The sequence below is a fragment of the Bos grunniens genome, chromosome 5, assembly GCF_055505025.1.
Source record: "Bos grunniens cultivar Pamir isolate PY7600 chromosome 5, Bosgru_T2T1.0, whole genome shotgun sequence".
NCBI classification, from domain to species: domain Eukaryota; kingdom Metazoa; phylum Chordata; class Mammalia; order Artiodactyla; family Bovidae; genus Bos; species Bos grunniens.
Window position 1 is genome coordinate 18,506,239 of NC_141169.1, and position 23,188 is coordinate 18,529,426.

General features: G+C 39.8%; 1 long non-coding RNA gene across 1 annotated transcript in view; it reads left to right on the top strand.

Annotated features, from left to right (window-relative positions):
- LOC147371359 (uncharacterized) overlaps positions 1–23,188 on the top strand; it is a 42,120-nt gene that overhangs the window by 17,727 nt on the left and 1,205 nt on the right. The gene's annotated exons all lie outside the window — the stretch shown is intronic.

Here is a 23,188-nt window from a genome sequence, read left to right on the forward strand (position 1 = left end):
TTTTTCATGACTCTGAAGGCTGCAGTGTCCAAGATCAAGACCCTTTTAAATTCAGTGTCTGGTGAGAAGCCACCTCCTAGTTCACAGATGGCTGTCTTCTTGCAACGTCCTCCCATGGTAAAAGAGATGAGGGAGCTCTCTAGGGTCTCTTTTTCAAGGGCACTAATCCCACTCATGAGGGCTTCACCCTCATGTGCTAATCACCAATTAAAGGCCCTACCTCCAGGGCTTCCCTGGTGGCTCAGTGGTAAAGAATCCACCTGCCAATGCAGGAGATATGGGTTAGATCCTCAATCCTGGAAGATCCCACGTGCTCTTGGTTGAAGAGCAATTGAGCCCATGCGCCATAACTATTGAACCTGTGTTCTAAAGCCCAGGAGCCATAACTAATGAGTGCATGTGCCGCAACTGCTGAGGCCTGTGCTCCAAAACAAGAGAAGTCACCGCAGTGAGGAGCCCAGGCACCACAGTAGACAATAGCCCCCTCTTGCTGCCCGTGCAGCCACAAAGGGCTAGCACAATCAAAAATAAATAAATAAAACTAATTAATTAAAAATTTTAAAAGGCCCTACCTCCAAATACCATCACATTGGGAATTAAGTTTCAACACATGAATTTGACAGGTACACAAACATTTCATCTATGTGTGTGTTAGTTGTTCAGTCATGTCTGACTCTCTGTGACCCCATGGACCATAGTCCACCAGCTTCCTCTATCCACAGAATTCTCTAGGCAAGAATACTGGAGCGGGTTGCCATTTCTTTCTCCAAGGGTTCTTCCTGGAAAAGGAATCAAACCCAGGTCTCCTGCATTGCAGGTGGATGGTTTACTGTCTCAGCTACTAGGAAAGCCTGCTCCCATTTATTATATACAATAACACTTGTGAAAAGAAAATATCTTAGTAGAAGCATTCATTTATTTTCCCATAGATGATAAGCGTCATAAAGCTGTATGTCATGCTTATAATTACATCTCTGGTATTTGAAACATAGTAAGAATTAAATTAATTTTTGATAAATGAAGAATAAATAATTTCTCACTGAATATTGCCTTTGTGTTCATGGCATAGTAAAGTTTGAACTTATCACAATTACTCAGAATGGATTGGTTAAATGGAATTAGACTGGTTCTTATTCATACAGTCATTTCACAGCAACCAAGTTAATTATTATGCCTTACAATTATTAGTAAATTTGTATCTAGATAGGGTGGATTGTTAGGGTTGTGAATGATAACAATAAGACTATATGCAGAAAAATATTTTGCTGTAGTCATACAGTTGCTGCTTCCTCCATGAAAAATCAGTAGCAAAAAGAGTCTATGTAACTTAGAAAAATTCTTATTATAGTAAAGAAATATTAATAAATTTTAAATATGATAGGATTTAGCTTTGTACCATACTAATAATTCATTACTTGTGACTGAATATTAACATATCTCTGAAAAGTAACTGAACATGTTACTACCAAAGATAATGTATCTATGATTTGATAACTTTTGTTAAGAAAGCTGACTCTGGATTCTGGAAAATTATTTCCCTGTTAGTGTTAGACATTCATATACTTAAAGCTACAGCATTTAATTTAGCCTATCTATTTAGAAAAATAACAAAATATCTAACTCTGTAACCATTAGAACAGTTTAATTATTCAGAAGATTTTTAACAGCAAAATTTACTTCAGTGAGATGGAGATTATTAAATGTTTTAATGGAGTCATTCATTTGAAAGAAAGACTTTCATCTTACAATTAGTTTTCTGATTGCCAAAATGTTGAATTAATAAAATGTTCATATTTTTTTCATGTAATTAATAATGTAACTATCACAAAGCCCAATGCCTAATGCATTTTCTTTTGCATGTCTTATTTTCTGATTGGACTGAAAATATATAGTTATGTCAGAGAAGTTCAAGAATTCAAATTCATTCAATATACTGCTCACTGGAGAGTGAGGATCACACTAGGGTGATCACATATTTTCCTGACTTTGAGTAAGTTATCTGTCCCAATATTTATGTTCACTTTTTATTTATTGCTGTCTTTCTATACGATACTACAATCTATTTTAAAGTGTTGCTACCACCTGGTATTCCCAAAGTCTGGAACCAAAATTTAAATAGCACATTAAAGTTTTTGATAAGCGTTTTAAGAATATTTATTTTCATTTCTTTCTTCTAAGTAGAATAGTATCTTTTTTCTAAAGTAAATTCTACGTCTAGTAAATTACCTCTAGGCAACACTGTAAGTGTTGATTTTTACCAGATAACTAATTTTGATGATCTGCGTATTTATCCACTAAAATAATACTTAAATAAGATTCTTCCTAGTTTTTTCTAAATGTACGAACAGAATGAAGCTCTGCTTTAATCACTGGCTGTCATAATCATCATTATACCCTTAGTGGTCCAAAAGTTAAGAAACGCATCAGAGTACCTCATTTTTTTTAGGAATCTTTCAGTATATTATGTAGAACCTAAAGACATGTATGCAGAAGGCAATGGCAACCCACTCCAGTACTTTTGCCTGGAAAATCCCATGGACGGAGGAGCCTGGTAGGCTGCAGTCCATGGGGTCGCTAGAGTCGAACACGACTGAGCGACTTCACTTTCACTTTTCACTTTCATGCATTGGAGAAGGAAATGGCAACCCACTCCAGTGTTCTTGCCTGGAGAATCCCAGGGACGAGGAAGTCTGGTGGGCTGCCGTCTATGGGGTCGCACAGAGTTAGACACGACTGAAGCGACTTAGCAGCAGCAGAAAGACATGTATATATTTTATTGGAGAAAATAGGTGAATATAGATTGCCTAGGGAGTTTATATCACTTCAGCACTGATAAAAGGCAATAAGCATATTTCAAATGCAGGATCCTTATTTAATCCTGAAAAATCAGAACTCTTTCAAATAAGATAAAGGTAAAGTATGAATATGAATGTTAAGAGCTTTCAAAGTATCTTCAGGAAAAAGTAGTGAAGAAAATTTTAGAAGTATGGCCCTTATTAGTTTCCTAGAGCTGCTGTCATGAATTACCACAAATTCAGTTCAGTTCAGTTCAGTCACTCAGTCGTGTCTGACTCTTTGTGAGCCCGTGAATTGCAGCACACCAGGCCTCCCTTTTCATCACTAACTCCCGGAGTTCACCCAGACTCACATCCATCGAGTCAGTGATGCCATCCAGCCATCTTATCGTCTGTCGTCCCCTTCTCCTCCTGCCCCCAATCCCTCCCAGCATCAGAGTCTTTTCCAATGAGTCAGCTCTTCGCATGAGGTGGCCAAAGTACTGGAGTTTCAGCTTTAGCATCATTCCTTCCAAAGAAATCCCAGGGCTGAATTGGGTGGCTTCAAAAAACAAGTTTACTTTCTCACAGTTCAGAGAACAGAAGGCCCAAATCAAGGTGTCATAAGGCCATCTCCCTCTTCTCATCTTTTCCTAGTTTCTGGTGGTGGCCAACAGTCCTTAGCTGTATCTCTCTAATTTCCACCTCATGCGTGCCTGCTCAGTTGCATCCGACTCTTTGAAACCCCCTGGACTGTAGCCTGCCAGGCTTCTGTGCCCATGGAATTTTCCAGGCAAGATTACTGGAGTGGGTTGCCATTTCCTCCTCCATAGGATCTTCCCGAGCCAAGGATCGAACTTGCATTTTTTGTGTCTCCTGCATTGGCAAGTGGGTTCTTTACCACAGCACCACCTGGAATCTCTGCCTCAGACATGGTCTTCTCCCAGAGTGTATTTGTGCCAGTTTCTCTCTGTCTCTCCTCTTATAAAAACATGTATAATATCATATATGAAACGAGTCACCAGTCCAGGTTCAATGCACGATACTGGATGCTTGGGGCTGGTGCACTGGGATGGTATCAGGAGGGAGGAGGGAGGAGGGAGGGTTCAGGATGGGGAACACGTGTATACCTGTGGCGGATGCATGTTGATATATGGCAAAACCAATACAATATTGTAAAGTTAAAAAATAAAATAAAAAATATATATAAAAAAAATCAGTGACTGTTTTTAGGCCCACCCTAATCCCCTGTGGTTTTATTTTCACTTGTTTATTTTCAGTTATATCTGCAAAGACCAAATGAGATTTCCAAATGAGATCCCATTCACTGACCGTTAGGACTTGCATATGTCTTTCTGGAGGATACAATTTAACCCCCGAATGAAGGAGCATACAGGCCCTGAAAGAATATTACATTGAAGAGGTTTTTCTTAAGAAAAATGTAGCATAACAAATAGAAATAAATTTAAGTATGAAAACCAATCTGTTTGGCGTGCATTTTGGTTGTTTAACTCAATATGGGCATCAAGAAAGGAACTGCAAATATATGTCAGACCAAGGATCTCCAATGGACACCACTCCAGGTGCAACAGTCACAAATACTATAAAAGGAGCTTCCGGGAGTTGTACCATGCCTAGCCTATGCCTCAATTTCAAATCATTTACAGGAGCAGACTACTGGAATAAATCAAGCTGATTATAAGGCAAAATGGGGAGTGTGAGGAACTGGAAAACACTGGAATTCCCTGCGTAAAGGCTCAGTGTTACTCAACTCCATCCTACTCGTGCCATGCAGGAATGCAGTCCCAGTGCAACTAGGAAACCCATTTTTCTAAGAAATGTGAAATTTATTTTCAATATAAAATATCCAATATTTAAATAATGATGCTAAATTTTAAAATGTTAAAACTATATTAGAGCTTTAAAAAAATATCCATCTACAGGACTATTCCGGGCGGAAAGTCACCAATTTGCAATTTCTCCAGTTTGGGCCCACCTGATTCAAGAACATCTCCCTCACATTATACATGGTTTCTTAAATATTAAGCATTCTGATCCTGAAAGGAAAAAAATTGTGAAGACTTTAATCCAAATGGTCTCATAAACCATATACCTTCAACCTAAGCATAAGTATACACTAGTGATTTGCTTTTCATTTCACTCCAAATGGAAGGAATCACTAGAGGATTCTTCTACTGCTTACTACAAAACTGCCAACATCTGTTCCTATTTTCCTATTTCCTCTGTCTTATCTCCTGTTACAATGGATAAATGATTCATGCTCCTCTCTAAGGCCGATGCATACTTTCAATTGTGTCGTCAATCTTTTCATATTCCTTTTTACTACTAAAAGCCATTGTCTTCGCAACGCAATGATGTTTCTCTCTCTGTTTCTGTCTCTAGTGATCCTCACACAGCACAATTCCTTAGTATTTTCCACATTCAACAGCCTCCACTCCCATCATAGTGTTCTCACTTCAACACTCTCCATGAGGATTTTATCCCCCAAATTCCCTGAAAATATCAAAAGCCAAGATTAGAAATGACCTTGACTTCCCAAAGCTTTATTAATTCTCAGGCTCCATTTTACTCAGTCTATCAATACATGTAACATAGCTCACATTCCGTTTTTAAACACATTTTCACTTGACTTCTGAAATAAATATTCAGCCACATCCTTGACTTGCCTAAAGCCTGCACATCCTATGTGTAAAAAAAAAAACAAACACAGCCCATAAATGAGGTGTAGGTAGGTAAACAACTCACTAATGGATGGAGGGCCCCAATGAAAGCTTATTGGGCAAGAGATTTAAAAGGGTGGAACTTCAAAAAGATAAAAATTACCTGAGTGAAGAAGTCTGGCAGAATAGGTAACAAAAGCAAGAAATGGAATGCAGAGGGAAGAGTGATTCCAGGTCCAATATGAAATGCTACTTAGCTGACCTAACCAGCCTCTCCTGAAACACTCTCTCTACACTACAACCCCAGCCAGGAAGAAGGGAGTGCTCATGTTCAGTTTATTCACTCAGTCTTGTCCAGCTCTTTGTGAACCTATGGACTGCAGCATGCCAGGCCTCCCTGTCCATCACCAACTCCCGGAGTTTACTCAAACTCATTGCCATGGAGTCAGTAATGCCATTCAACCATCTTATCCTCTGTCATCCCCTTCTCATCCCACCTTCCATCTTTCCAAGCATCACGGTGTTTTCAAACGAGTCAGTTCTTCACATTGGGTGGCCAAAGTATTGGAGTTTCAGCATCAGCATCATTCCTTCCAAAGAATATTCAGGAATGATTTCCTTCAGGATGGACTGGTTGGATCTCCTTGCAGTCCAAAGGACACACAAGAGTGTTCACAACACCACAGTTCAAAAGCAACAATTCTTCAGCGCTGAACTTTCTTTACAGTCCAACTCTCACATCCATACACTCGTATGGATGTGAAAAACCATAACTATGGTTTTAACTACTGGAAAAACCATAACTATGACTAGACAGACCTTTGTTGGCAAAGCAATGTCTGCTTTTTAATAAGCTGTCTAGATTGGTTATAACTTTATTTCCGAGCAGCAAGTGTATTTTAATTTTGTGGCTGCAGTCACCATCTGCAGTGAATTTGGAGCACAAAAAAATAAAATCTCTCACTGTTTCCATTGTTTCCCATCTATTTGCCATGAAGTGATTGGACTGGATGCCATGATCTTAGTTTTCTGAATGTTGAGCTTTAAGCCAACTTTTTCACTCTCCTCTTTCACTTTCATCAAGAGGTTCTTTAGTTCTTCACTTTCTGCCATAAGGGTGGTGTCATCTGCATATCTGAGGTTATTGATATTTCTCCCAGCATCTAGATTCCAGCTTCTGCTTCATCCAGTCCAGCATTTCTCATGATGTACTATGCATATAAGTTAAATAAGCAGGGTGACAATATACAGCCTTCCCATACTTCTTTTCCTATTTGGAACCAGTCTGTTCCATGACCAGTTCTAACTGTTGCTTCCTGACCTGCATACAGATTTCTCAAGAGGCAGGTCAGGTGATCTGGTATTCCCATCTCTTCCAGAATTTTCCACAGTTTATTGTGATCCACACAGTCAAAGGCTTTGGCATAGTCAATAAAGCAGAAATAGATGTTTTTCTGGAATTGTCTTGGCCTTTTCTATGATCCAATGGATGTTGGTGATTTGATCTCTGGTCCTCTGCCTTTTCTAAATTCAGCTTGAACGTCTGGAAGTTCACGGTTCATGTACTGCTGAAACCTGATCTCTAAGATTTTGAGTATGACTTTGCTAGTGTGTGAGATGAGTGCAATTGTGCAGAAGCTGAGCAATCTTTGGCATTGCCTTTCTTTGGGATTAGAATGAAAACTAACCTTTTCCAGTCCTGTGGCCACTGCTGAGTTTTCCAAATGTGCTGGCACATTGAGTGCAGCACTTTCACAGCATCATCTTTCAGAATTTGAAATAGCTCAACTGGAATTCCATCACCTCCACTAGCTTTATTCGTGGTGATGCTTCCTAAGACCCACTTGACTTCACATTCCAGGATGTCTGGCTCTAGGTGACTGATCACACCATTGTGGTTATCTGGATAATGCAGGTCTTTTTGTATAGTTCTTCTGTGTTTTCTTGCCACCTCATCTTAATATCTTCTGCTTCTGTTAGGTCCATACCATTTCTGTCCTTTATGGAGCCCATCTTTGCATGAAATGTTCCCTTGGTATCTCTGATTTTCTTGAAGAGATCTCTAGTCTTTCTCATTCTGTTGTTTCCCTCTGTTTCTTTGCACTGATCACTGAGGAAGGCTTTCTTGTCTCTCCTTGCTATTCTTTGGAACTCTGCTTTCAAATGGGTATATCTTTACTTTTCTCCTTTGCCTTTAGCTTCTCTTCTTTTCACAGCTATTTGTAAGGCCTCCCCAGACAACCATTTTGCCTTTTTGCATTGCTTTTTCTTGGGGATGATCTTGATCACTGCCTCCTGTACAATGTCACGAACCTCTGTCCATAGTAGTTCAGGCACTCTGTCTATCAGATCTAACATCTTGAATTTATTTGTCACTTCCACTGCTTAATCTTAAGGGATTTGATTTAGGTCATACCTGAATGCTCTGGTGGTTTTCCCTACTTTCTTCAATTTCAGTCTGAATTTGGCAATAAGGAGTTCATGATCTGAGCCACAGTCAGCTCCCAGTCTTGTTTTTGCTGACTGTATAGAGCTTCTCCATCTTTGGCTGCAAAGAATATAATCAATCTGATTTTGGTATTGACCATCTGGTGATGTCCATATGCAGAGTCTTCTCTTTTGTTATTGGAAAAGAGTGTTTGCTAGGACCAGTGTGTTCTCTTGGAAAAACTCTATTAGCCTTTGCCCTGCTTCATTCTGTACTCCAAGGCCAAATTTGTCTGTTACTCCAAGTGTTTCTTGACTTCCTACTTTTGCATTCCAGTCCCCTATAATGAAAAGGACATCTTTTTTGGGTGTTAGTTCTAGAAGGTCTTGTAGGTCTTCATAGAACTGTTCAACTTTAGCTTCTTCAGCATTACTGGTCAGGGCATAGACTTGGATTACTGTGATATTGAATAGTTTGCCTTGGAAACAAACAGAGATCATTCTGTCGTTTTTGAGATTGCATCCAAGTACTGCATTTCAGACTCTTTTATTGACTATGATGGCTACTCCATTTCTTCTAAGGGATTCTTGCCCACAGTAGTAGATATAATGGTCATCTGAGTTAAATTCACCCATTCCAGTCCATTTTAGTTCACTGATTCCTAAAATGTTGATGTTCACTCTTGCCATCCTCTGTTTGACCACTTTCAATTTGCCTTGATTCATGGACCTGACATTCCAGGTTCCTATGCAACATTGCTCTTTACAGCATTGGACTTTACTTCCATCACCAGTCACATCCACAACTGTGTTTTGGTTTTGCTTTGGCTCCATCTCTCCATTCTTTCTGGATTTATTTCTCCACTCTTCTCCAGTAGCTTATTGGGCACCTACCGACCTGAGGAGTTCATATTTCAGTGTCCTATCTTTTTGCCTTTTTATACCATTCATGGGGTTCTCAAGGCAAGAATACTGAAAAGGTTTGACATTGACTTCTCCAGTAGACCACATTTTGTCAGAACTCTCCACCCTGACCTGTCTGTCTTGGATGACCCCACTTGACATGGCTCATAGTTTCATTGAGTTAGTTAAGGCTGTGGTCCATGTGATCAGATTGGTTAGTTTTTTTTGTGATTGTGGTTTTCAGTCTGTCTGCCCTCTGATGAAAAAGGATAAGAGGCTTGTGGAAGCTTCCTGATGGGAGAGACTGACTGAGGGGGAAACTGGGTCTTGTTCTCATGGCCAGGACTATGCTCAGTAAATCTTTAATGCAATTTTCTGTTGAAAGGCAGGTCTGTGTTCCCTCCCTGTTACTTGACCTGAGGCCAAACTATAGTGGAGGTAATGAAGATAATGTGACCTCCTTCAAAAAGTCACATGCATGCACTGCTACACTCAGTGTCCCCAACCCCGCAGCATGCCACCACTGACCCACACCTTCGCCAGAGACTCCTGGACACTCATGGGCAAGTCTGGGTCAGCCTCTTGTGGGGTCACTGCTCCTTTCTCCTGCATCCTGGTGCACAGAAGATTCTGTTTGTGCCCTCCCAGAGTCTGTTTCCCCAGTCCTGTGTAAGTTCTGGTGGCTCTATTTTGGGGTTAATGGCGATCTCTTCCAAGGAGGCTTATGCCATACCCAGGTCTACTGCACCCCACGCTCATGTTGAGAGAGTCAATTCCTAGGCAGGCTGATAAGAAGTCTGGGGTCCCTGAGGAGGAGAGATGGGTCTGGAATTCTCAAGGAGGAGGAAAGGACAAACTTTTTTTTTTCTACATTCCTTAGTAAGGACTACATAACAATGTATCCTGCTTGAGAACAGGTTCTCCTTGAAAACCTTCTGACTAATCCTGTTATCTTAAATGTATATTATGGGAGTGGGTCTGGCAAGATCTTTCTATTGTTATTCTAATCCTGTCATCTTAAAATGTAAATTGTGGTAGTGGGTCTAGTAAGATCTTTACAACCTTGAGACATTCTTTTGATTTATTGTAATAAGGTGGCTTAGATGGTAAAGCGTCTGTCTACAATGCGGGAGACCAGGGTTCAATCCCTGGTTTGGGAAGATCCCCTGGAGAAGGAAATGGCAATCCACTCCAGTACTATTGCCTGGAAAATTCCATGGACAGAGGAGCCTGGTAGGCTACAGTCCATGGGGTCGCAAAGAGTCGGACATGACTGAGCGACTTCACTTTCACTTTCATTTTCAATAACCAGTTTAAAAAGTGTATAGCTCCCTTGCTAAGACTAGTGAGGGGGCACTCTCCACCCCCTTCTGATGTCTGTGTCAGAAGCCTTCTCTGTCCCTTTGTATACTTTAATACAACTCTGCTACATAAAAGCTCTTGAGTGATCAAGCCTGGTCCCTGGTCCCAAAGCTAAATCTCTTCTTTGGAGACCATGAATCTGAAATCACTGTAAGTTATCATTGTGTAAGGCAGGATAAAAGTGTACCTAGAGGCTCAACAGTTCTCCCAATGGAAAACCCTCTGAATAAGCTGAGCAAGTCTCAAGAAGCTGAAGGAACTTTATAGTCAAAAGTCATGGAAGTCAGGGATTTAGAGGAAGTTGGTAACACGAGGGTATCAATTCAGGCAAGTACCACAGGAGAGAAGGCAGTAACTGTCATGGAGGAGAAGAGCCAGAGAGGTAGACACTAGAGATGAGTGACAGAGCAAAAAGGACTAGCTGTGCCTCTCATGCTCAATTTTTCCAATGTGTGGGTAGAGTTGGGGAGGAGTTGGGGAGAACAATGTGAGATAAAGCCTGAGTTTCCTGTTAGCCTCCCTATGTCTCAAATTAGGTCAAAGTACTTTTAAAAACTCGAAGAAGATCCCCACATTACAATTGGTTTTTAACCTCATACATGTTTTTTGATTCCTTTTTTAAAAATTTTATGAAAACAGACTTTTAGAGTGATTGTATTCACGTCTCCCTTAATTTGGGATGTTTAAACACAGCTTTCCAGCATCACCCCTGCCCCTTCCCTTCTTTCCCTCAATCTAAGAAAGTCAATGAAAGATTCAAGTCAAGAGAAGGTGCTCCTTCTCTTGATGTCAGCCGGAAGTTCAAAGCTCACAAAGTTGGAGCCCTGCCAGGAACCCTCCCTGTGGCCCTACCCCTTAACCACAGTGAAAACCCAAGCCTTCATTTATCCCTTTGGTCAGGCCATCTCAGACTGGTTTGGGTGTCTGCCCTGTTAACCCAGGAAAGTCTCATTATATGAGTAATAAGCCTTTCCACACTGTCTTTGTGCATGTGCCATGTCCTCAGTCTCCATATCAAAACCAACTTTGGTTTACAGGAACTCAGCCCATGCCCTCCACAGGCAACAACAAAACAGCAGAGTTATGATAGAAGATAATAAAAAGCCTTGTAAGGCATAATATCCAGAAAGAGCATTGAAAGGGAAAAAAATGGAAGGCAATGTTGAAATGTTTGGCAGAAAGAGGAATATGAGGGTCAATCTCCTATCATTCTCAAGGATATCTTAAGTTGTACCTCACTTATTAGTATTAATCTGTACCTCAGTCATGTCTGACTCTTTGTGACCCCATGGACTGCAGCACACCAGGCTTCCTTGTCCTTCACAGTCTCCCAGAGTTTGCTCAAACTCATATTAATTGAATTGAGGATCCCATCCAAACATCTCACCCTCTGTCACCCCCTTCTCCTCATGCCCTCAGTCTTTCCCACTGAGTCTTTTCCAATGAGTCAGCTCTTCACATCAGGGTCTTTTCCAATGAATCAGCTCTTCACATCAGGTGGCCAAAGTATTGGAGTTTCAGCTTTAACATCAGTGCTTCCAATGAATATTCAGGATTTATTTCCTTTAATATTAAGTTGTAAATAAACCCTTGGAAATATTTCCAGTCAGCCATTACAAAGGCAGAAGACACCCCTCAGAATTCATGGAATATTTTAGGCCTTCAAAGTTCATGATATACATATTTTAAAATATGTAAATAAGTGAACACTTTGCAAAGACATTTTATTGCCTCAAGAAGCATTTTCCTCTCATCTCCAACATCTAATTATGTTTCAGGTGCTATTCAACATAAAACTCCGATTTCTGCAAATGTTCACAGACGTTTCCTATATAATCACAATCTATTTGTGCTAGCTGGCAATTGTTGCTGAAATCTCGCTCGCTCTATGGAAGGTAGAGAAACCATTGAAAAGAGCAAATCTGATTAAAGGCTCCTTGCCTAAGGAAAGAGAGAAATCCATTGACAAATACTTAGGGATCATTGATTTTTAGGTGAAAAACAAAAAAGAAAATAAGAAGGCAAAAGAAAATTAAAGCCTGAAAACAGGTATTGAACATTGTTTGCAAGTAGAAAATACTTGTTTATATTCAGAAGATCCACCTCTTGAGGCTAAAATGTCACTGATTTTGGATGAATTCTTGGACCAAAAACCCAGCATTCTGCTTGTCATGATCTACATTCTGAATTGTATTGATGATTTTAAAGGTTTGACATGGTTTTCAACTTTAATTATTTAAATGTTAAAATAGAATTCTGAGTAAACAGGATAAAATTCACATTTTAACCATTGCAACTGAGTTCAAATTTGTTAAAATATCAATTCTAGGGCAAAGGAGCTTTAATAATAGTCCATTGGTTAAAAGCATCTTTAAGGCTGTGGCAGGATATTACACTGTGTCTTGCAGACAGAAAATAAGGGACATAATTCCCCCAAAATGTTCATTCTGCACAACTGGAGAATTCTGAGGACTAGTGGGCTTGTTTGAGCTGGCATTTCACTCCTAAAGCACTAATAGTGTTTACAATGCCTTACTTTGGTCATGACTTAGGCACTCAAGTACCTTATATTTAATTAGGGTAATTTATACTAATATGTGAAGAAGGCAATGGCACCCCACTCCAGTACTCTTGCGTGGACAATCCCATGGATGGAGGAGCCTGACAGGCTGCAGTCCATGGGATAGCGAAGAGTCAGACATGACTGAGCAACTTCACTTTCACTTTTCACTTTCCTGCATTGGAGAAGGAAATAGCAACCCACTCCAGTGTTCTTGCCTGGAGAATCCCAGGGATGGGGGAGCCTGGTGGGCTCCCATTTATGGGGTTGGACACTACTGATATTTGACCTGCCTCTTGAGAAACATGTATGCAGGTCAGGAAGCAACAGTTAGAACTGGACATGGAACAACAGACTGGTTCCAAATAGGAAAAGTAGTATGTCAAGGCTGTATATTGTCACCCTGCTTATTTAACTTATATGCAGGGTACATCATGAGAAACACTGAGCTGGAAGAGGCACAAGCTGGAATCAAGATTGCCAGGAGAAATATCAATAACTTCAGATATGCAGATGACACAACCCTTATGGCAGAAAGTGAAGAAAAACTAAAGAGCCTTTTGATGAAAGTGAAAGAGGAGAGTGAAAAAGTTGGCTTAAAGCTCAACATTCAGAAAATGAAGATCATGGCATCCAGACCCATCAATTCATGGCAAATAGATGGGGAAAGAGTGGAAACAGTGGCTGACTTTATTTTGGGGGGCTCCAAAATCACTGCAGATGGTGATTGCAGCCATGAAATTAAAAGACGCTTACTCCTTGGAAAGAAACTCATGACCAACCTAGACAGCATATTCAAAATCAGAGATATTACTTTGCCAAAAAAGATCCATCTAGTCAAGGCTATGGTTTTTCCTGTGGTCATGTATGGATGTGAGAGTTGGACTATGAAGAAAGCTGAGCACAGAAGAATTGATGATTTTGAACTGTGGTGTTGGAGAAGACTCTTGAGAGTCCCTTGGACTGCAAGGACATCCAACCAGTCCATCCTAAAGGAGATCAGTCCTGGGTGTTGTTTGGAAGGACTGATGCTGAGGCTGAAACTCCAATACTTTGGCCACCTGATGCTAAGAGCTGACTCACTTGAAAAGATCCTGATGCTGGGAAAGATTGAGGGCAGGAGGAGAAGGGGATGACAGAGGATGAGATGGTTGGATGGCATCACTGACTCGATGGACATAGGTTTGGGTGGACTCCGGGAGTTGGTGATGGACAGGGAGGCCTGGCATGCTGCGGTTCATGGGGTTACAAAGTATCAGACACAACTGAGCAACTGAACTGAACTGATACTAATATTGTTTCTCTCTCAGACGTGATGTCTTTATGATAAGATATCACTCAGCTTTGCCAGATGCTCAGAGAATAGGTAGGAACAAGTGTTTTACCAATGATGGACAAGTGCCTAGCTTAGTGTTTTGAAAGCAAATGGTAATAACACATAACAAGTTGCTAACAAGTGAAAAATAAGATGTTGAATTGGTTAAATACTTCACTTCATTACCACCCTTGAATGACCAGTGCACTTTATGGTATTTTGATAAGTGCAGCTGTTGGAACAGCCTCTATAAAACTTCCCTCTGGAACTTTTTTTTTTTTCTTTGCTTGAAGAAGAATACATAAAGGTTTCTGAGGATTAAGCAAAAAGCTATTTCAGCTTCCTCTTTTCCCTGCCTTAGTAAATCACTCTCCATAATTGTGTCAGCAGAACCCAGTTATAGTTGTGGGATTGAGGAAAGGGAATATAGGATTTGACAAAGGACTGAGACTAATATTTTTCTGTTTCTGGATAACCTTTGATGGAAGCAACAGTGTACTTGCCATCTCCATCAGCCGGACAGAGCAAGGAGGAAAGAATGAAAAACTAGAAGGTATTACAAGAAAGATCTGTTGTTTCCGAGTTTAATTCTCCTTGACCACACAGAAGTCTTTGTGGGGTTGTTCATTTTTCACTTCAACCACAGAAGCAAGATTAATATACTTTTCCAGGATTCAGAGAGACAAGAACAGCAGACTAAAGAGAATGACAGTACTGTCTGTGGGATGAGGTCGTACCCAAGACGTCAGCGTGTGGCCATTACTGGCTGTAAAACTTGACTGGTGATAACATTTGTTAGTAGTCTCACCAGAAATATTTTCTTCCTGCCACTTCCCAAATGAATAAAAAAAGTGGAAGGAGACTGAGGAAAATGGACTCCAACCCTGGTACCAGGCTGAAAAAGAAACTCATTTCCTGCTATTAGGCAAAGGATTTAGTCCAAGGGTAAACATATGACCAAACCAGTGTATCAAGGAGCTATTCTCTTCAACCCAGATCCAGGAGTTCTGGATCCAAATCTATCTCTTGTATGTTAGACATTGAAGAAAAAAAAAGACATTCATAGTTCTAGTATCTATTGGTAACCATTTCAAGATGGTGAGGGAACCATAACGGAGGAAATTGACCATATCCAAGGCTGGAATGAGAGAAATAAAATGATTTTTTGTGATACCTGAAACCTACTCTACCTGTTGTCTTTACAGTTTTATGACTCAATAAATTTTCATTATTGGTTAAGTATGTTTAAGGGAGGTTTTCTGCTGTTGCCACAGAAGTATAGTGAGAAAAAGGTAGCATAATGACTATAGTCAAATCTGTCAAAAATATTTTAATTTATTCAACATTTATTTAAAATATGAGCCACACTCTGTTAGGTCCAGAATATGCAAGCCATGATACACAAGACAAGCATGGTCATTCAGTTCAGTTCAGTTCAGTCGCTCAGTCGTGTCCGACTCTTTGCGACCCCATGAATCACAGCACTCCAGGCCTCCCTATCCATCACCAACTCCCAGAGTTCACTCAGACTCACGTCCATTGAGTCAGTGATGACCTTGCAGAATTTAGAACCCAGAGAAGTATTTGGAGAATAGGCAACATGGAATTTGTCATGAGGAAGGAAGCATAGAGTACTACGGGAATCGTCAGAAGCCACAACATAATGGACATTTGTATTTCTGAAGACCCTTGCTTTATCCTCTTTTCCTAAGCTCCTGTGAGCTTCTCAGGTGGCTCAGTGGTAAAGAATCCACCTACCAGTTCAGGAAGCGAAAGAGACACAGTTTCCATCCCTGGGTCGGGAAGATCCCCTGGAGATAGAAATAGCAACCCACTTCAGTATTCTAGACTGGGAAATCCTATGGACAGAGGAGCCTGGCAGGCTATGGTCCAGGGGGTTGCAAAAAAGTTGCATACAACTTAAGTGAATAAACATCAACAAAGCTCCTGTCTTTCCTTTTGGAGAATTACTTTTCCATGGAGTATTTTATAGAATGGTAAATTCACATGCCTGACATTCTACAGAAATAATATGTTCAAGTCCTTTGTTTTCACAGCCCAATTAATTCAGGGGCATGAATGTATTAGCTTAAGGCAGTAATCATTTGCTTTTTTTTCCAGAGTTCACTCCTTGAGTATTAAAAATATAGAATAAACTATTGGAATTCGTCATTCATCCCTACTGAAGTAGCCAAAGCAAATGGTTCCTGTTATAAGATAGTTGCTGAGCTTCCTGCTTCTATAGTTTCCAACACTTTCCCCCTACTTATCAGTTCTAAGAGCCTTAATAGTCATCCTAGAAATTCTGTTGTGCTTCTAGTAGCTGAACTTAGTTACTGTTGTTTGTAATCAAGCAACCCTAGTCTGTACTTCAGGTGTCAAGGAAGACTCCTAGGTTGATATCTTTTTGTTGTGAGTCTGTAAATGCAGTTTATTAAAGGTGTAGTTTGTCTAAGGTTAGTTTGGGAGGAAGATAGGTAGCGAAATATGAAATTGTAACTTTGCTTAAGCTGCAAAAAGAAGGGATTCAAAGAGAAACAAGGCTGTACACAGAGCAAAGTTGTGCAGTATATACAGTAAGGAAAGACAGTAGGAAGAATAAAATTGTTATGGCATGGTCTTGAGATAAGAAACTGAGAAAATGCAAAGGAATTTAGAGAGTGCCAGAGTTCAACCAAAGAGAAGCAGCATATTCCAGAACAGGCAGAAGTAAATATGCATAATAAAAGGGAAGGGTAAACTCTGTCATTGGCTCTAGCCATCCATGGTAAGAAGAGTTTTCTAATCCATTTGTAAAGGATTTGTGATTAATTAAGAACACTCTTGTTAGTCAACTGACACAAGTAGTATATGTACATGGACACATCTTAGCTATGGTTAATTTATAATAAATGAACATTGATTAATATTTAAATAAATCTGCAAATAGTTAATTCATAGGTTCTTTGGCTATCTTCTCAAGAAATGTATTCTCATGTTTCAGGGATAACACTGCGGTATTAGGGTTTAATATATCTTAAATTTGGATCCAAAAGGCCATGGTTTGGTTCAGTATCAATTCAGTTCAGTTGCTCAGTCATGTCTGACTCTTTGTGACACCATGGACTAATTCCAGGGTTCCCTGTCCATCACTAACTCCCGAGAGTGCTCAAACTCATGTCCACTGAGTCAGTGATGACATCCAACCATCTCATCCTCTGCCATCCCCTTCTCCTCCTGCCTTCAATCTTTCCTAGCATCAGGGTCTTTTCCAATGAGTCAGTTCTTCGCATCAGGGGGCCAAAGTATTGGAGCTTCAGCTTCAGCATCCGTGCTTCCAATGAATATTCAGGACTGATTTCCTTTAGGATTGTCTGGGTTGATCTCCTTGCAGTCCAAGGGACTCTCAAGAGTCTTCTCCAACACCACATCAAAAGCATCAATTCATTGGCGCTCAGCTTTCTTTATGGTCCAACTCTCACAAATAATTATGTTTGATTGATTCCTCCAAGTCATATTTCACAATGACATTTGCAATGCAACTAACATAAATGATCTAACAATAGTTCCACTCCTTGTCTCTCCAGTAAATTCTATAAAGTCAAGTCAAAGCCACCTGGCATTTATATTATAATAAATAGAACAATAATTGTTCATCTGAGGAATTAAAAATTCCCTGGCACTGAATTGGAGGAGCAATTTGTATTAAGAACTCTTATGTAAGAGCAATGGAGTATGTCTTCAAACATAATTTTGTTATTAAAAAACCCTAGGAACAGAACCTTTTTATTGGGAATACTTTTATGTCATATTTGAATGAGGGGTGTTTTTGGTGGTGTTTTGTAGTGTAAACTCCTTTTGTATGTTCTAGTTTCTCTCATTCAAATCCCTAACCATTTACTGAGAATGTAATTTGTGTAAAGGCATTATGCCAGGTGTTAAATGACAGTAGTTTTTTAATGTGAATCATCAACTTGGTGAAAGCTAATTGCTTTTCAAAATAATCTTGGAAGCATTTAGAAATACAGATTTCCAGGTTCCTGTGCAGTCACTGTGATTCAGAAGGTCTAAGATAGGTGGGGAATATCTATATGTTTTTTCAATTTCCAAAGTTATTTTATTGAAAAGTCAGTTTTAAGAATAGTGCTAGAAGTAAATCAAAAATGTGGATGATCACTTTTAAGCCACTCACAATCTAGCTGTGAAAATAAACCACACACTTCCATAATCAGATTATGAGAAAATTGTGGGAAATTATATGAGAACTACAACTGAATCCCCAAGCTTGCAATCATTCATATTATGTATTTTATTAATTTCCTGAAACATGTTCTATGACAAAGCTTCTTGATCTAGGGGTCCATGAAATTCTAAGAGTTTCATGAATAGAAGGAACTTGATAGATTAAGGTGGAAGAAATAATTATATCTTTATTTTCATTAGCTTCTAAGTGACATTTGTAATTTTCTGCATTACTAATGTACTAGCAAATCACTAGTTTTAACATTTTTTTTAACATTTACACTAGTAAATATCTGAAAGAGATCTTAAGCTACTGTTTACTCTTAACACTACTTCAAAGTTACAGTAACTATTATTATATAATGTGCCACTAAAACCCACAAATATTACTGTTCCTAACAGTTTGGTGTTGGTGGCTCAGAGGTTAAAGCGTCTACCTCCAATGCAGGAAACCCGGGTTCGATCCCTGGGTTGGGAAGATCCCCTGGGGAAGGAAGTGGTAACCCACTCTGGTATTCTTGCCTGGATAACCCCATGGACTGAGAAGCCTGGTAGGCTACAGTCCATGGGATCACAAAGAGTCGGACACGACTGAGCGACTTCACTTTCACTTTCTACCAACTACATGCCAATATAGATGTTTTGTGTTGCAGTTATTCCAGTTTGTTGAAAAATGGTAAGAACTTCTAACCTCTGCTCTCTGATCAAAAACTGGCGATACGAAGGATGTTACCAATTATTTAATCCATCTTCTTCATTTTATAATTGAAAAATAAAATGTAGTGAATTCTGTAGTTCACTAATATTCTCCTCACAGAGAGTCGGACACAACTCAGCCACTGAACTGAACTGAATGGGAAGTAAAAGTTCATTTTTTACAACTGACCTCAAATCAAGGGTAGAATATGGTTATAGGAAAACGATCCTTCCTATCAGTGATTCTTGTGGAGAGGGCTAGTATCCACTTCAGTGAAGAGGAGTGCTAGAATTTTCTGGGAAAAATCTACTTTATTCCTTAAATAAGAAAGCTTCCCTGGTCATGCCTTATCTACCCTGGGTTCAGTGAACCGTGCGAGCAGCAAGACAGGTTCTCTGGCTGAAGGTTTTATATGTTTACCAAGTATCAGCCAGGGCTGTGTTCTCATCTGGGGAATAGGGAAGGATCTGCTTCCCCACTTTCATGGTTTTTGACAATCTTATGATCCTTGTGGTTGTAAAACTAAGATCTTCAGTTTTTACTGACCTTTGCCAGGGGCCATCCTCCATTCTCAGAAGCTACTTGCAGTTCTTTGCCATGTGGATTTCCCCAATATGACTTGGGTAGTGGAGGCATCTTAAGATCTGGTTACCACACGTGAATTTTTAAAACCTCATTGGGGTTGGAAAGAAGTAAATAAATTTGAGTTAGATTAGATTATTTTGAATAAGAAATTGCATTGTTTACATCAATTACAATTGAGCCACTCATGAACCTGCATTATATTCATTAAATATAAAAACAAATATCTGAACCTTCTCTTTTGGAGGGATAATTTATTCGATCCAAGTGCTGGGGCTATAGAATAATTATCCTCACTACCATGCAATAATTATAAAATTAAGTGTTTGCTCTAAGTAGAGAAATAGACTGGGGACGGAAATGCCCCCCTAAGGACAGTGAGTTTGAAGACGTTCTTTAATTACCAAGAAAGGATGCCCAAGAAGGACATCCTTTTCCAGGAACACTAACAGCAGGCATTAGTCACAATCTTGGCACAGGAGCAGATGCTAGAGTCCTGGAACTTCACTTGCAAGTGGTTAAAACCAAGCACATCATTTCGATGTGTCAGAGTTATTTGACATTTCAGGAAAGAGATTACCAATTAGTTTAAGTAATCTAGCCAAAACCTTAGGAAATTTTTCCAAATTATTTCCACCTTGCAGCCTTGCCATATGTGTCTCCAAATTCTACTTCTATGTACATCTCAAGTGTATTATTATTCAGAGAGATAAAAAGCCTGTTCAAATCATTTACTGAAATCCCACAAGCTCTAGCAGTATCCTAGGCAGTTAATAGGGCTAAATTAGGAATCTTTCATTTATTTTCCATGTTGAAAGTTCAAATTCTTGTGTGTTGATCTAACAATAAATTACAAAGTGTTCCTCAATGTTATACAGATTAAATATTATTTTTAACTGATTTCTCATATCACTGTTAGCATATAGGAATAAAATAGTTATTTCCTTGGTATTGGCACTGATAGATGATACCAATTTGAATTTTAAATGCCTTCTTGATCACCAAGGTGTTATATCAGACATGCAAACTGAATCTGCCCACAGTGAGCACCCCTGCAGGTAAGTTCAAGCTGCAAACAGAATGTTGCACACGGATGTGCTGGATTCTACAGAGCAGCTGCCGAATAGCCTTGTGCTCACTTCTCTTAATAGAGTTTTATATTCCCCAGTTTGCTGCTCCTTCAGGCAAGACACATGGGCAAGGAAAGCAAGCAATGCTTTTAGTCTACAAGTATAAATTAGACTTTAGAGAAATAAGAGATAACAAATAGGTAAATGACAAAATTACCATAACAATGCTTTGCAGTAGTAATTATAATACCAATAGGGACAAATAATATTATAACTATATAATACATGCATGTGCATGCTCAGTTGTGTCCAATTATTTGCAACCCCATGGAGTGTAGCCCACCACACTCCTCTGTCCATGGGATTTTTCAGAAAAGAATACTGGAGTGGGTTGCAATTTCCTCGTCCAGGGAAATCTTCCTGGTCCAGGGATCAAACCCACATCTCCTGTGTCTCCTTCATTGGCAGGTAGATTGTTTACCGCATGAGATTATAATAATGCTAGCTAATAATAACTAATATTTTGGTGATATATATGGATAAGTCAAGGTGTTGAAGTACTTAACCACCCTCAGCCTATTCTTTGTCCCCATTTTAGAAAAGAAACTGAACTTTGGACCTATTCGTATGTTTTAATCCAAGATATCTCACTCGTAAGTGCCAGAAGCAAGACTCACATTCAGCTGTATATTCCTTGAAGTTTTTGAAGTCCTTAAAGATATACAGTATGGCCACTTTCACTCCAAAGATGTGAAAAATAAAACACACAACAATCTGAATAAACTGAGGGTTAAAATAAAAGAGAATTTTACAGCACACAGTGTTTCTTCTTTATTATTTGTAGCAAGGAACACTTACAGTAAACCATCACCTCCTAACTCACTGAGGTTTAAGGCTGTAGTGCTCTACTTATGACTTTTTTCCCTTTTCTTCTTAACTGGAATTCTGGACACATATCATGCCATTATAAACACAGCCTGTGGGAAATGAAGAAGTTGAGCCATTTATGTGCCACACCAGCTGACATACCAGATGACAGCCAACCGCATAGCATTTAGTTAGGAAAACAAACAAACGACTTTGAGGCTTCCATACATGGAGGAGAATTGCACGCATATTCTCACCATGCCCTTCTTACTCAAAGGCACTCAGCTTATTCTAGATGTTTTCTGTATTGTGTTCTGCCCAGGGGGTTGCAGAGGGTGTGAGGAACAGGATTAACTGTTTAGAGAAACAGCATAATGTTTGGCAAGTGGAGACAACTTGCCTATGAAATGATTGGCTCTCTTTCGACTTGCTTTTTCTCATTGTCTTCCATTCCCTACATATTGAGAACATGTCTAACTAACCAATAATAGTTTCCCATTGAGAGTGAAGTCCATTCCTGGGGCATTATGTCCAGTTCCATCCTCAAAGTCTTTCTTCTTCTTTCCCTTTCTCTTCTTCACTCCTAGATAGTCTAGCGAATGGTTCACAGCACAGTTGAGAAATGTATTTCTTAGTACCCATCAGTGTTTCCATACGATCAGTGAACACAGAACACAACTTTGTGGGGAAGGGAATTATGCCACATATTAAGTCGCCATGTCTCAGCTCCAAACCTCCCTTCTCTTACTCTCTTTGACGGGACTCTGCAAACCACTTTTCTTGTTCACAGGCTGCTGCCTGTTAAGCTTTGACAGTAAGAGGAGCTAGACGAATCCTAGGTTGGAGGAGAAGGATCTTCTTTTCCATCTTTTTCTTCTCTTTCCTGTTCCTGTTGGTTTCTGGTGGGCTTGCCGACTGCCACAGTGACTTTAAGTGTCATATCAGCAAGGCTGCTTCATCCTGGCTGTGGCAGTTCCTTCCCTTAGAATGATAGAGGAAGACTAGGAAGCCAGACACGCAAGAAAAGGAAACATGCTATTTCCATGTGCTCCCTATATGCCTCTTTCAGGATTCCTCTCTGCATTAGTTTGCTGAGATCACCAAGACAGCAACACGTTTTCACCCTGAGAGAGGTAGTTCCTTTCCACAGCAGCAGGTGAATCCAGGTTTCAGTCTCCCCAGCGATTGCAGAACCAACTCTGTCTCATTGGCACCCCTTGCTCAGAAGTCTGGCTTGCAGCCCTGCGGGAGCTCTCCTGTAGGATCAGAGATGGCCACACCTCTCTTCAGAGAATGTGGCATGCTGAATCCTGGCTTGCAAGGGCCAGGAGAAAGATGGCTGAATGACAAAGTATCAGACTCTGTCTAAAGAACTTCAAACTTTTGTGAGGCGTGCTAACAGAATAAATAGAGATAGAGAAGATGACTTCAAAGCTGAAGAATTCATTTTGCAAATGCTCTTAGCACAACAAGTTTTACTTTATTTTTAGACCTTGTTTATATCACTGCCCTCACTAATTTTAACTGCTCTGTTTGCCCTAAGAGCTTTCCTATCTCTGAAGGCCAATATTGTAAGCATGTAGATGGTAGGCGCCTTCTGTTTTGTATACTCAATACATTGATAGCGCTCAAAGTATCTGAAATGACAGCAACAAAGGAATTGCTTGGCTTCTGCTGTAGTTCCCCATTTGTGAACAGCAGGTTGCTGGCAAGGTTCTACCTACAATGT